This window comes from Sphaerodactylus townsendi, linkage group LG04 (assembly GCF_021028975.2).
Source record: "Sphaerodactylus townsendi isolate TG3544 linkage group LG04, MPM_Stown_v2.3, whole genome shotgun sequence".
Lineage (NCBI taxonomy): Eukaryota > Metazoa > Chordata > Lepidosauria > Squamata > Sphaerodactylidae > Sphaerodactylus > Sphaerodactylus townsendi.
In genome coordinates, this window is record NC_059428.1 from 119,598,985 (window position 1) to 119,612,051 (window position 13,067).

Consider the following 13,067-nt stretch of genomic DNA (forward strand, 5'->3'; position numbering starts at 1 on the left):
AAAAGGGTAAAAATAAAGCCAATCTCCATATACAGTGGTTGTTTGTAGGAACTAGTTCTACATTCTTGTTTAGGTACCACAACAACTTGAGATGGACAGAAAGCTCCCCCAGAAATTTATCTACAGATAAATTATACATTTAGAAAACTTCCATAAATAGAAACTTCTATCTCCACCCCACCAAGGAATTCCAGGAGTGAGAAAGTGGACTTTTTAAACACTGACCGATGCCAAGACCTTAATTTGAATCCCAACCAATTATCACATGATGCTTCTGGATCAGTGACATGAAAGAATTTTCTTTTTACACCAGTGTTCAATGTAAAACGCAAAATACATCCCCCAACCAAGAGTAAGGAGTCTAGATTTGCTGAAATTTTCACTTCAAAGAATTCATCGTTTGCTAAGGATGTCACTTTGCAACTGACTAGCACATCAGAGGATGTTCCAAAGTCATTTGCATAATTAAACATATCCTAAGGCTTACACCATCACATGTACTTCTATCACCTTGCCTTTTTGTAGTCAGTTTGGTTTCATAGAGGAGTGAGGTTATCAACAAGAACAAGAACACCAAAAGAATCACAAATGGGGTTTTCCATCATGGCCACACTTTGCAATGAGCTTCATTTTTGGCCTCATAAGTCATATCAATTTACTCTCACAGAAGCTGACATTTATGCTGTTCTGTAGGGAACATTTTGCTCCATGGCTCCTTCAAAAATATTCCAGAGGAACCAAGATGATTTTGTTTAACAATGCACTGTCCCTTGTTAATCAAGAATGACAACAGGGCCTTCCAGTCGCTGTTAGCTGAAAGCATTCCAAAGATTGTTTCCCGGAGATTTGAAAATTGTGCATTTGAGGGAGGAAAAAAAACCCTCATCTGTGCTTGTCACATAGTTTTGAAGTCAAGAGTTCAAGCTGAAAAGTTAAGCAGTGATCAAAGAATGACAAGCTTCATTCCAACGTTTCTTCTAAACCTCAAGAGCTTTTCTGTAAGGAGCAACATCAGACGAACGATGATGTTTGTTTGGTGTTCCAAGGCTATAGCCTCACACAAGGTTAGGCTGTCTAAATCTCAACAACTTCAACAGGATTTAAGCAGCCACTCTGTAAGCAGGATTATAACCTAAATCTCTAAGCGTGCATCTGTGTTCACTGATTTTCACAGGATATGTGTTGAAAATTGCTAAGACAGTCGGCTGCCTGTTCCAGAGGTGTCCCTCTTTTATGGCTTTTAAAATGCAACGTGTTTCTAATTAAGAGGTACTCACATCCCCAGCAATGGGCATGTATCATCTCAACTAGGGGTAAACAGATTTTCTCTCTTCTTACCTCTTACCTTTAGTATTATATTTATCCTTCTTTTTCTGTCAGGTTCATTCTGCAATGCCAGTGACGATCCTTTAATTAGAAGAATGTGTAAACTGAATTAAAATGTGGGGCTGTGCGTAGTTCGTTGCACTTTCTGATTCCTTCAGGACATTTATATTACCTCCACCTTGGTTCCTCTGATACGTGTAATCACTTTGATAGAACCCTGCAAAATGCGTGCGCGCGCGCGCGCACGCACGCACGCACGCACACACACACACACACACACACACACACACACAGAGAGAGAGAGACAGAGAGAGAGAGAGTAATCTAGTCACATCTGACTTATAGGCATTTTCCAGATGATCCAAATATTCCGGGATGGGGAGGTGAAATATCCCGGTCTGTGCCTGATTTTTGCACAGCTTCCGGTCCTAAATTGGGCCCGCCCCAGGAGATTTCCCTTATCCCGGGTTTTTTTAAAAATCGCTAAATTAGCAGTTCTATTAAAATATCCCACTCTGATCCTGCTGCCATGCAAACCCTGAGGGACTGGTTTATTTTTCCCACCTCGCTGTCTGCTCTCCAAACCCTTGCTCTTGTCCAGGGTCTCACCACCACCTCCCCTCCTCCTCCTCCTCCACCCCCATTTGCCCCATTTGGCAAACAGTGAACTGGGCATCGTCCCACTGGAAGGGCAGGATAGAGCCTTCCTCCTCCTCCTCCTCCTCCTCCTCCTCCTCCTCCTCCTCCTCCTCCTCCTCCTCCTCCTCCTCTCCTTCCTGCACTTGGATGACTGGCAACAGTGGAGTGGGGAAGGGAGCCAAGTAAAAAGAAGAAGCCGAGGTGGATGGCCAGGCGGTGGCAGCAGCGAAGGAAGCACCCAGTGAGGAACCCTCCCCCTGCCCATTTGCATTGTAAATATAAATAAACTGGCCTGTTTGCACTGTAAATACAAAGAAACTAGAGACTTGTGCAAAATTAACTGGAGTACTTCAACTCAATTCCTTCATGGAAATGGACAGCCATGCAAAGGAAGCAGTGGTGTAGCACCAAGGGGACAGGGGGGACTGCACGATGGACTGAGCATGTACCAGTGCAAGAGCATGCCGGTGGCATGGCAGGGACATTCTGGGGTGTGACGTGGCATTTCAGGGGTGTTTCAGGGCATGGTGGGGTCATTCCAGGGTGTGGCAGGGGCCTTTGGGGGCATGGCAGGGGTACAGTTCCTCCTCGTTCCAGCCCTGAAAGGGAGAAACTAAAATACAAAGAACCTGATCCTGATTCTACACTGGGGTAATTGTGGCATGAGGAAAATGCCATAGTGACCCCTGGTGGGGTTTTCAATGTGACAGACATGCAGAAGTGATTTGTCACTGCCTGCTTCTGTGTCATGCACTGGTATTCCTTAGAGGTCTTCCATCCAAATACATGTCAGGGTCAACCCATCTTTGTTTCTAAAATGTGATGAAATCAGAGTAACCTGGACTATTCAGATCAGGGCAGAGAAAGGGAGACAAAGCATATAATTGCATGGAGATGCCTTCTTTTCAGATGCAGAATCAGGAGAGTCGAAACCTCCGTTGGAGAATAAAAAGAGCCAATTTTTTTTTAAAAAAATATTTATTTACATTGATCAAAGGGATCTGGAGCATCCACAGGCCAATCCCTGTTCCAAACTTTTCTACAGCACTAATAATCGGTGGGATGCAGAAAAGTCAGGGCTCCTTTTCTTTGTGCATCCCAGAATTTACAGGTGAGACCATCCTGGCTCACACACAAACAGCTCAGGCTCCTTCTTGTCACACCTTCATGATGCTTGAAGGAGGTATGGCACTTCTTGTCTTCCTAGCTGCAGGGTCCATAGGTCAAGGATAACAACACAACTCAAGGCCTTCCTGTCCCAGGTCCATCAAGGCTTCAAGCACCCTATACTCAATTGTGTCAAGTATACCAAGTTCTGAAGAAATATATTGTCTTGTCCTCTATGAACAAATTCAGTGTATCCTGTGTATACTAAATACTCTCTGCCATGGATCACATGCTTCTCTTTTTGCTAAAACTTATTTGTCCAAAATGAACAGTTTCCCATGAACCCTTGTACAACTAGAAGTACTTCCACAAGAGAAAACACGCTGCATGGAAGTTCCTCATTCATAGGATCCAAGTATTAGTCCTTCTCTCTGTTGTACCAGAGGATAATATTTTATTTTCTCCCCTTCTATATTTCCTTGGATTGATTTGGCTACTATAAACCTCCCTGATCCAATTAGATTATGGGGTGGTTTATACTTTTTTTTTCCCTGTGAGCAGCCTGAGGCATTCTGACCACATGAATATCCCCTTTTGTATGATGAATTGGTCTTCTAACCTCACCTGTTCATTGACACAGAAGGCTCACAGGAAACCTTTAGACTGTAAAGAACTGAACTATTGGAGTCGAGTTAGGACAAGAAAAGTCAGTAAAATTTTGTTCAGTTTTTAGCTATGAACAATATAGATGCATCAAGGGAGATATTGATTTGCTGTAGTTCAGTAAAGATGTGTTATTATTTATTAGAGCACCTTTTCAGAATTTTGTTTCTGCTGTTGGCGGGAATAACTTTAAGATCTTTCAGATACAGCTGTATTTGTTAATTTGCTCACTGCGTGTACTCACAGGAGGTTTTCGTTGCTTCTGAAAGTAAGATCATATCTGAAAGAGGCAACTTCAAGTCCTTTTGGGTGTGTGGTGGGTAGGAAAGCAGGCTAGAAGTTTTAAAGCACTTCACAGATTTTGACAACTCAAGAGCCTCAATTGATTTTTTTTTGAAAATTTCCTCTCCTCTCTAGCCAGTGCACATTGCATACTACAAAACACTTGAACACATAAAGCTACCTTCTACTGGCCTATCAAGGTGACTACTGACCACTTTGATTGTTGGCAACTCTCTGGGCTCTCAAGCACTGGCATAGCAAGAGGGGGCATCAGGGGCCGGAGCCCTGGGTACCACTTCCTGGAGGGGGCGTTGCCATTTGGGTTCAAAACACAGTTAAATGCCAACCAGTGGGGCTGGCCACACTTCCCATCTCCACATGGAGTTTAGAGTGGTTGATTTGCTGCTGGTCTGCACTTTGAAGATGGACCCAGCCAGCTGAAGCCAGCAGCAAACAGGCCACTTTGAACTCCACATGGAGTTTGGGCAAGCTGCCTGTCCCCACACTGAGAATTTCCATAGAGATTGGGGATAGGGTTGTCAGGCTGGCCACGGGCACCGCTGGAGGATACAGCATCTGGGGTGAGTCCTGGGTGCTGCTTTAGTAAGCTAAGGCATACTGTCAAGAAGAGGGCTTTCACATCACCTTCACCCAGATCATTTTAACTGGGTGTGCCTGGGATTGAATCTGGGGCTTTCTGCATGCAAAGCAGGTGTCCTACCCCTGATGGACCCCTTTCAAAACATGTGCAGGAGACTGTGGAGGATTTTATTTATTTATTTATTTTATTCAATTTGTGTGTCACCCTTCCACTTATGGGCCTTTCCCCCATGGCCCCCTACAGACCTTTTGTGTCCTCAAAGCAATATAGTAGGGCCTTTAATCAACCAGTGATTAAGTAAGTTTAAGAACAAACATGTTTATTTCCATGCTTAGCCTACTCTCTCATACCAGTTCATATCTCAAAAGGAGTTGATTTTATTGGACCACGATTTGAAAGGTCCTGATGCAACTTGTAAGCAAAAGCCTTGAATGGAAGAGATCTTGCACCAGAGGTTTGCTTCATAACTTTTAGATGGAGGCCAGTTGAACAAGGTGGGAAGGGCCTAGGAAATCTTTCAAAGTCAGTTATAGACATGGAGAAATACCAGCATCACACAACCTGAGCTTCCAGTATGTAACAGAAACCATCAGTGAGCGTGGACACAGAGTAGCATCTCTCTATCTTTCTGCTGAAATATTTTGCATTGAAGAACAGAGTAAGCTTAGGTTCAGTTTTACATGGGAAGTAACTTTGATTCCTGTGTTAGAACTGTGCTCCTTCAGTTTTGATCATATTAAAATTCTTATGGCCAGAAGTACTTGTCATGTCCCCACAGAGGCTTTTGTTATCTCCCCATTAAGATTCTGTTTCCCCATAGTTAGCATGGTTTTAGTTCATTGTTAAGTCTTCTAAGGGAGGGAATTTTAGTTAGCCCCTGTTCCTTTAAGACATGTCCCAATAGGCAGTCTTCCTTTTTACCCAACAATCCCCTGTTTTAGTTCTAGCCAGTCAGTCAGAGCATGGTACCAAAGATAGCTGGAGACTGGAATATTTGTGATGTATATGGTGGTCCATAGAGCACAAATTAAGGGCTGAAAGAACGAAAAGGGCTGAAAGAATGAAAAGGGCTGAAAGAACCAGACAAGGTCTGAAAGAACGAAAAGGAAGCAAGACAAAGTGGACTTTCTTGAAAGCAGCCAAGAGAAGACACAGTCTACAGCTTCAAATCTGCTCAAGACAAGCAAGTACTCTGATTTAGATAGACTCAAGGGAGGAGTTAGGGTCTTGATTCTCTTAAGTAACAAACCTATTGTTGAATTGTTGAACCTGGCTTGTGTCTCCCCCACTCTGTCCTAGCCAAGTACAGGGCAGCAAAAACAGATTCTTGGGTGCTGTGTGGTTTCCGGGCTGTATGGCCGTGTTCTAGCAGCATTCTCTCCTGACGTTTCGCCTGCATCTGTGGCTGGCATCTTCAGAGGATCCTCTGAAGATGCCAGCCACAGATGCAGGCGAAACGTCAGGAGAGAATGCTGCTAGAACATGGCCATACAGCCCAGAAACCACACGGCACCCAAGTGATTCCGGCCGTGAAAGCCTTCGACAATACAAAAACAGATTCACTTGGGGGGCAGAACAGTACTAGCTCACAGCAAAAAAACACAGCCTGTTTTATGGCTAGTCCTCCGAGGTCATCCTACAAAATTCAGACCAAGCATAAGCAGATCTACTCAGAAGTAAGTTCTGTTTTATTCAATTGGACTTATTCTGATAACAGTGTTTTTAGCTTGGCACTATGAGCTCGCATTGTACCAGCATCACACAAAATGTGCATTTCCCGTATTTAACATAAAGCAGGAGTAATTCTGTTCACTTCATCTTGTAATGAAGATATCAAGTCAAAAGCAAACCAAATACAAATAATGTACACGTGTATATTGCATTTCTACTATTTATGAGTCACTAGTCCTCTTTTATAGCTAAAGAACACTGAGGCATGACAAAGAACAAATTACCAGTCCACCACAAGCCAGTAGATTCATGGGACAAAGTTCTCAAAGAGAAATAACAGATAACAACATTACTCAGCATCACAGAACTACTCTGGCATCCTCATGCCCACATAGTGGAAAGCATGGTGTACACCGCGATAACCTATCTTCAATACAGATTAAGCACTGAAGTCCACTTTCATACCTAACAGATTGCAGAACAGGGACAAATACAATCTGCTCCATTTCCCCTCATACCCTGCTTCAGAAAAATGAGGTTTCTTTTTACACCACTCTCCTTTTATTCTTTTCTTATCATTATTAACTATTTCTCTCCTCTTTCTGATTTGTTCAAAAAATCTCATTAGACTCAAGCTCAGGAGTCTGTTATTAATGTTAATATTCAGCATCTAGAAACCAGCTATGTCTGATAACACATATGCTTTCTTCCCTAATAACATGTACAGCAGCTGCTAAGGAAAACTCATTGGACTAATAGACCAGCCGGAGTCAGATGGTTTTTGCCTCTGTCTGTAAGATGCTTCCAGATCAGGTATGCTTCCTGTGCTAAACACTTCTTTTTTTGTCGGATATAGATGATTTTTGCTAAACTTTTGTTGACTATTTGCTTCCTCTCTTGTATGTGGAAGTATTGAAGAAGCGTGTGAGCCAGCTCAGCCTCAGTATCTCAAGAGAGTGACGAGGATGATCAGGAGCCTGGAAACCAAGCCTTATGAGAAAAGGCTGAGGGACCTGGGAATGTTCAGTCTGGAGAAGAGGAGACTGAGGTGGACATGATTGCTGTCTGTAAGTATCTGAAAAGCTGTCACGTAGAAGAGGGCAGGGAAGAAGAAGAAGAAGAAGAAGAAGAAGAAGAAGAAGAAGAAGAAGAAGAAGAAGAAGAGGAGGAGGAGGAGGAGGAGGAGGAGGAGGAGGAGGAGGAGGATTTATATCCCCCCTTTCTCTCCTGCATCAGACTCAAAGGGGCTTACAATCTCCTTGCCCTTCCCCCCTCACAACAAACACCCTGTGAGGTAGGTGGGGCTGAGAGAGCTCCGAGAAGCTGTGACTAGCCCAAGGTCACCCAGCTGGAGTGTATGGGAGTGCACAGGCTAATCTGAATTCCCCAGATAAGCCTCCACAGCTCAAGCGGCAGAGCTGGGAATCAAACCCGGTTCCTCCAGATTAGATACACGAGCTCTTAATTTCCTACGCCACTGCTGCTCGCTGTTCTTGTTGGTAGCAGCAGATAAGATTCGCAATAATGGGTACAAATTGTGGGTGAAAAGGTGCTAGCTGGATATTAGGGGGAAATTGTTTACAGTAAAGAGTAATTCAGCTGTGGAATCAGCTGCCTAAAAGAGGAGTTTGGATTTATATCCCACCTTTCTCTCCTATAAGAAGTTGAAAGCAGTTTACAAATTCCTTCCTTTCCTCTTGGCACAGGAGGGAGGTGGGGCTGGGAGAGTTCTGTGAGAACTGTGACTAGCTGAAGTTCACACAGTAGACTTTGTGTGTAGAAGCAGGAAAACAAATTCAGATAAGAGTCCACTCCTCTTGTCGAGGAGTGGGTAATCAAGCTCAGTTCTCCAGATTAGAGTCCACCATTCTTAACCACTAAACCACATTGGCTAGGGAGCTGATGAGCTCCTCTTCTCTGGCAGTCATCAAGCAGTGGCTGTACAAACAATTGTCAAGGGTGCTTTAGGCTTTGAGCAGGGGGTTGGACTAGATGGCCTATATCCGTGGTGGCGAACCTTTGGCACTCCAGATGTTATGGACTACAATTCCCATCAGCCCCTGACAGCATGACCAATTGGCCATGCTGGCAAGGGCTGATGGGAATTGTAGTCCATAACATCTGGTGCCAAAGGTTCGCCACCACTGGCCTATATGATCCCTTTCAACTCTATGATTCTATGATTCTGTCTATTTAAATGCTTGATTTAACTCATTTCTCATTTACTTCACTGAAAGCTGTAGATGTTCATTGCTTCTGTCTATGTGTCCTGTTGAAGTTTTGAGACTGCACATAATTTAGCCTGCCTTCCCAAAAGATAAAAGCAATTTCCAATTATATTCTGAGCATAAAAGTGACCTGCATGTTTTCTGACTATATTGAGACAATTGCCAGTGACTGCACTCTGAAGATGCTTGGAGAGAGAATATTATTTGGAAAATCATTAATTACAAAGGAGATGGCACACCTCCATTTGTGGCCAAACTGAATGACAGTTGGATTTTCCAATATTAGCTTTGTAGGTTCAAATGCAATGATCATGATGACTTGTAAACCATTTTACCAAGCAGTTATTGAAAATGAGATTTTCGGACCACTCTGTGGCTTGTCATTAAAGATAAATGCAGATGGTGTTTTCACTTGAAAATCTCCTTTCCATCTGAGGTTGGTATGTATGCAAATCAATGAACTAATTTCAGATAAGAGGGTCTGTTCAAGTGCAAAATTTCAACTAGCCTAGCTTCAGAGAAAATTGAACTTTTTTACGAGTGCATTTTCCTAGACAATTGCTCTTTCATTAAAACAGTTTGAATCCAAAGACTATGAATTCCATTTACCAGATGGAAGAACCATTGCTTTAAAATTATCACATTAGCAAAGCACTTTGTCCTTGATGAAATTTCATCATAGCAGATTCAATACTTGCTCGGTTTTTTTTTTTGCAGACAATCGGCTTGTCAGAGAATGTGGTATTATTTACTCTTTTCACATGGTGAGGCTGCCTATAATTTCCACACCATGTACACAAATGCATGCACTCATATACAAACGTACAAAAGAGATGGAACATGATATGGGAATTAATAGAGCTTTCAGCCTATTAAATAATGCTGAGCCATATTTCTCTCTTTCACTTAATGCTTAAGATGAGAAATGTGAAGATTGAGAGAGTGTTTCTTTCCCCCCTCAACTACATCAACATATTTCCATTGCCTTATAACAATGGCACCTCTTTGGGGGCAAATGAAAAGGTTCCTTAATGAAATTATAATTAATTAGATAACATCAGTGGTGGGATCCAAAAATTTTAATAACAGGTTCCGATGGTGGTGGGATTCAAACAGTGGCGCTGCCACACCCATGCACCTCCAGTCCCTATTGGGCAGGGAGGTTGCTTTAGTAACCCCTTCTTGGCACTCAGAAAAATTAGTAACCACTTCTAGAGAAGTGGTGAGAACTTGTTGGATCCCACCTCTGGATAACATGCCTGATAGTGTGGTCAGAAGCTCAGCCAGAATTACTTAGCAAGCAGCCCCATCCAAACAGGAGGTGGTGGGCAGCAGCACCAATGTGATGCTGCCACAGCACTCCCCGAGAGGGTTCCCAGTGGCATGGGGGGGGGGGGGCTTGCAAAAGTATCTCCACTGCTGAGAAGCTTCAATAAGCCACAACGGACTTACATCACCCAAAAGGGTAGCTTAATTATGAACTGCAGCCTGCAGGCATAAGACCGGCAAGGTCCAGAAGGTTGCTGCCCAAGCTTGGTTTCTCCAACCTGCCCCTGTTATGGGCCGTGGGATATGGGCCCTGGCACATTGGTGCAGCATCCAGCATGTTGTTCTAGTTCTGAGGGGCAGGGGGGCATCTGCATGTCAGTGGGATCACAACTCCGGTGTGGTAAGTGCCCTGGGATGGCGAATCCACCTGCGCAGCAGCATGCTGCTCCCAAGAGCAGATACCTCCCCTTTGGGTGGGGCTGTTATTTTAGAATGTGTCTCAGCACAGTGTGGCACCATTGTAGAAATAAATCCTATTTGTAAGTTACAGTGAACAGATGTATATTTCCTGTACAGTGTACACTTGATTTTTCTTTATATGTGTGTTGAGTAACTCACATACTACATTGAGTGTGTGTATAACTGAATATGATTCAAACACCACATTTATCTGGTACTGGTCTCTGGTTTCATTTGTAAAGTGACTATGTGTTGCTCTTAATTATAACCATACATGCAAAAGTGCATGCAGGATGCATGCAGACTCACAGTCATGTGAAGGACTCATCTGTACAAACTCTAAAGAGTCAGTGTGGTGTAGCAGTTAAGGTGTCAGACTAGGACCTGAAAAATCGAGATTCAAATCCCCAGTTTCACCATGGAAGCTTGCTGGGTGACCTTGAACCAATCACACCTTCTCTGCCTCTAGCCTGTCTAGACGTCCAAGGAATACCAGGATCGTGATGCAGACCCAGACAATGGCAAGCCACCGCTAAATGTCTCTTGCCTTAAAAACTCTTTGGGGTCACCATAAGGCAGCTGTGACTTGATGCACCCCCCACCCCCAAATAAACCAACTCCAATTGTGAATCCAATCTATTTTCATGGCTTTTCAGGAATTCTTCCTGAACAGGATATTTCCTATGATCACTCCAGTGTGTCCCTGCAAGTTTATCTAACTTGAAGACTTGTACTCAAGTGAAGACCTTTAAATGGACAGTGTGAAGTTCCAATGTATGTTTGTTTTACATACGGATCCTTTGCTTTTTCTGTGTCTGGTTCTATACTAGTGATATACTGATTTTTTACTGTTGATAATTTTGTAAGCCACCCTGAGACCTCCTCTAGGGTAGCGTGTAAATCTCAATAAATAAAATAGAAATTAAAAAAGAAAAGATTAGAAGCATGTTCAACATATGAACATGAAGACTTTTTGTTTGTTTTTGCATTTCTGATTTCATGCTTTCTTTGGTATGGAAACTTCTGAGATATTGCAAGAGAAATTAACAGAACTTCACTATAACTATACACATTTCTCAGAAAGGTTTCACAAATTCCTACATCTATTTGATAGCCCTCCATGTTCTCATTATTGTATTTTAAAAGGTTTCAGTAATTCATCATAAACACAGGCCTATCTCAGCTCTTTTAAACAAAATATGTGCTCCTCTAACACACAAGAATAATTCCCAGTTTCCATACTTAAAATTTATAACAATGTTGTTCCAAAATATATTATTTTAAACATTCAGAAATGCTAGAAACACACCCAAACAACTACAGTGCTTTTATGAAAAATCTAGAAGAAGCTTTTCACAACACTTGAGTTAATAAACCTTTCAGATAGCTCCATTATTTTCATGATAGTTTTCTCTTATGGACAGAAGGACTCCAATAAATTCTACCCGTCATTAAGTCAAAAATAGAACACTCTCTGGAAGAAAACAACAGGTTTTCATACATCTCCATCACAATAAAAAATGGCAAATGACAAGCATCCATATAAAAGAATACCATAGACAGATGCAGCTGTATTCATAAATCAGACCTCCCATCTCATATCCTCCTCCATTTCTTCTAGATGGCCTAGAAACCCAACGTTCTTACATCTGTGCTAAACAGATTTTGATTTAATTAAGGTATGAGTTTCAAAGATAGCTCATCGTGGACACATCAGAGTTTATTGGGATCATGAAATTTGTCAAATCCATGACAAAGGAAATGCATTTTAAATTCCAAATTTTACAAGAAGCTAGCTAAGAGAAAATGTTTGCCAAACTCTAAGCCTCATTTCAAGTTTTGTCTTTTAAATCTCAACCTTTCAATCTTTTCAGATTTGAATTCTGAGTTTCAGCGTTATTCAAAAATGATTTCAGAATCTTCACATGTTAAATTTTTATTTAAAAAACTAATGCTTGTCAACAATTTTTTTGCCCACTCAGCCATTAATTTGTCCCAGCTTCTGCTGGTGTCCAATGTCTGAAATAATGTTCATAAGTCTGTAGTCCACACCCCTTTTATTTCATATTTCTGAATGGATTGCTTTAGATAATGTGGATGATGATGATTTATTCAATTTGATACCCTACTCTTCCCCCTCAAAGCAGGCTCAAAATGGCTCACATACAAATAAAAATTACGTATAAATATATAGTCTAAAATAATAAAATATCAATTATATGTATGTGTGTGTGTAGGCCATCTAGAAGAAATATCACCCTACCCTCGGCACCCTCTTTTATGCCCTTCCATTTTTCACCTCTCTCTAGATACTAGGGGTCTCAAAACTTTCTCTTTGTGTTTCTGCAAATGTGTGTTTGTATGTTTATTATTTTTAGTCCTTAATAAATGGTAAACCTTCTCCTTAATTGTAGTTTTTTGTGTAGATATCTAAGGGAATCTGGACTCTGTAGACACTGGTGTAGAACTCAGCCAGGATTCTTGCATTGCAAGATCTGTCCCCTGCTAATTCCTGAGACTAAAGGAAACAGACCAGACTAATTCAGGTAACACAGTTGTCTGACTTGACATAGAGGGGAAAAATGTCAGTCAGGCTACATTAATAACCTGGGTTTCCATATATGTATTTATGTATGTAAGCAAATATGTATGCATATGTTCAGATCAAATTATTTCAAACTATCTCAAATTCTTTCATGCTTTCTGTAAAAGAACAACAATAATATTTTGATGAGAATTAACTCTTAATATATGGAATATAAATATAGTAAAGTTGAAATTTATATCGTAAAGTTGAAATGTATGAACAAAAAGAAGTAGAA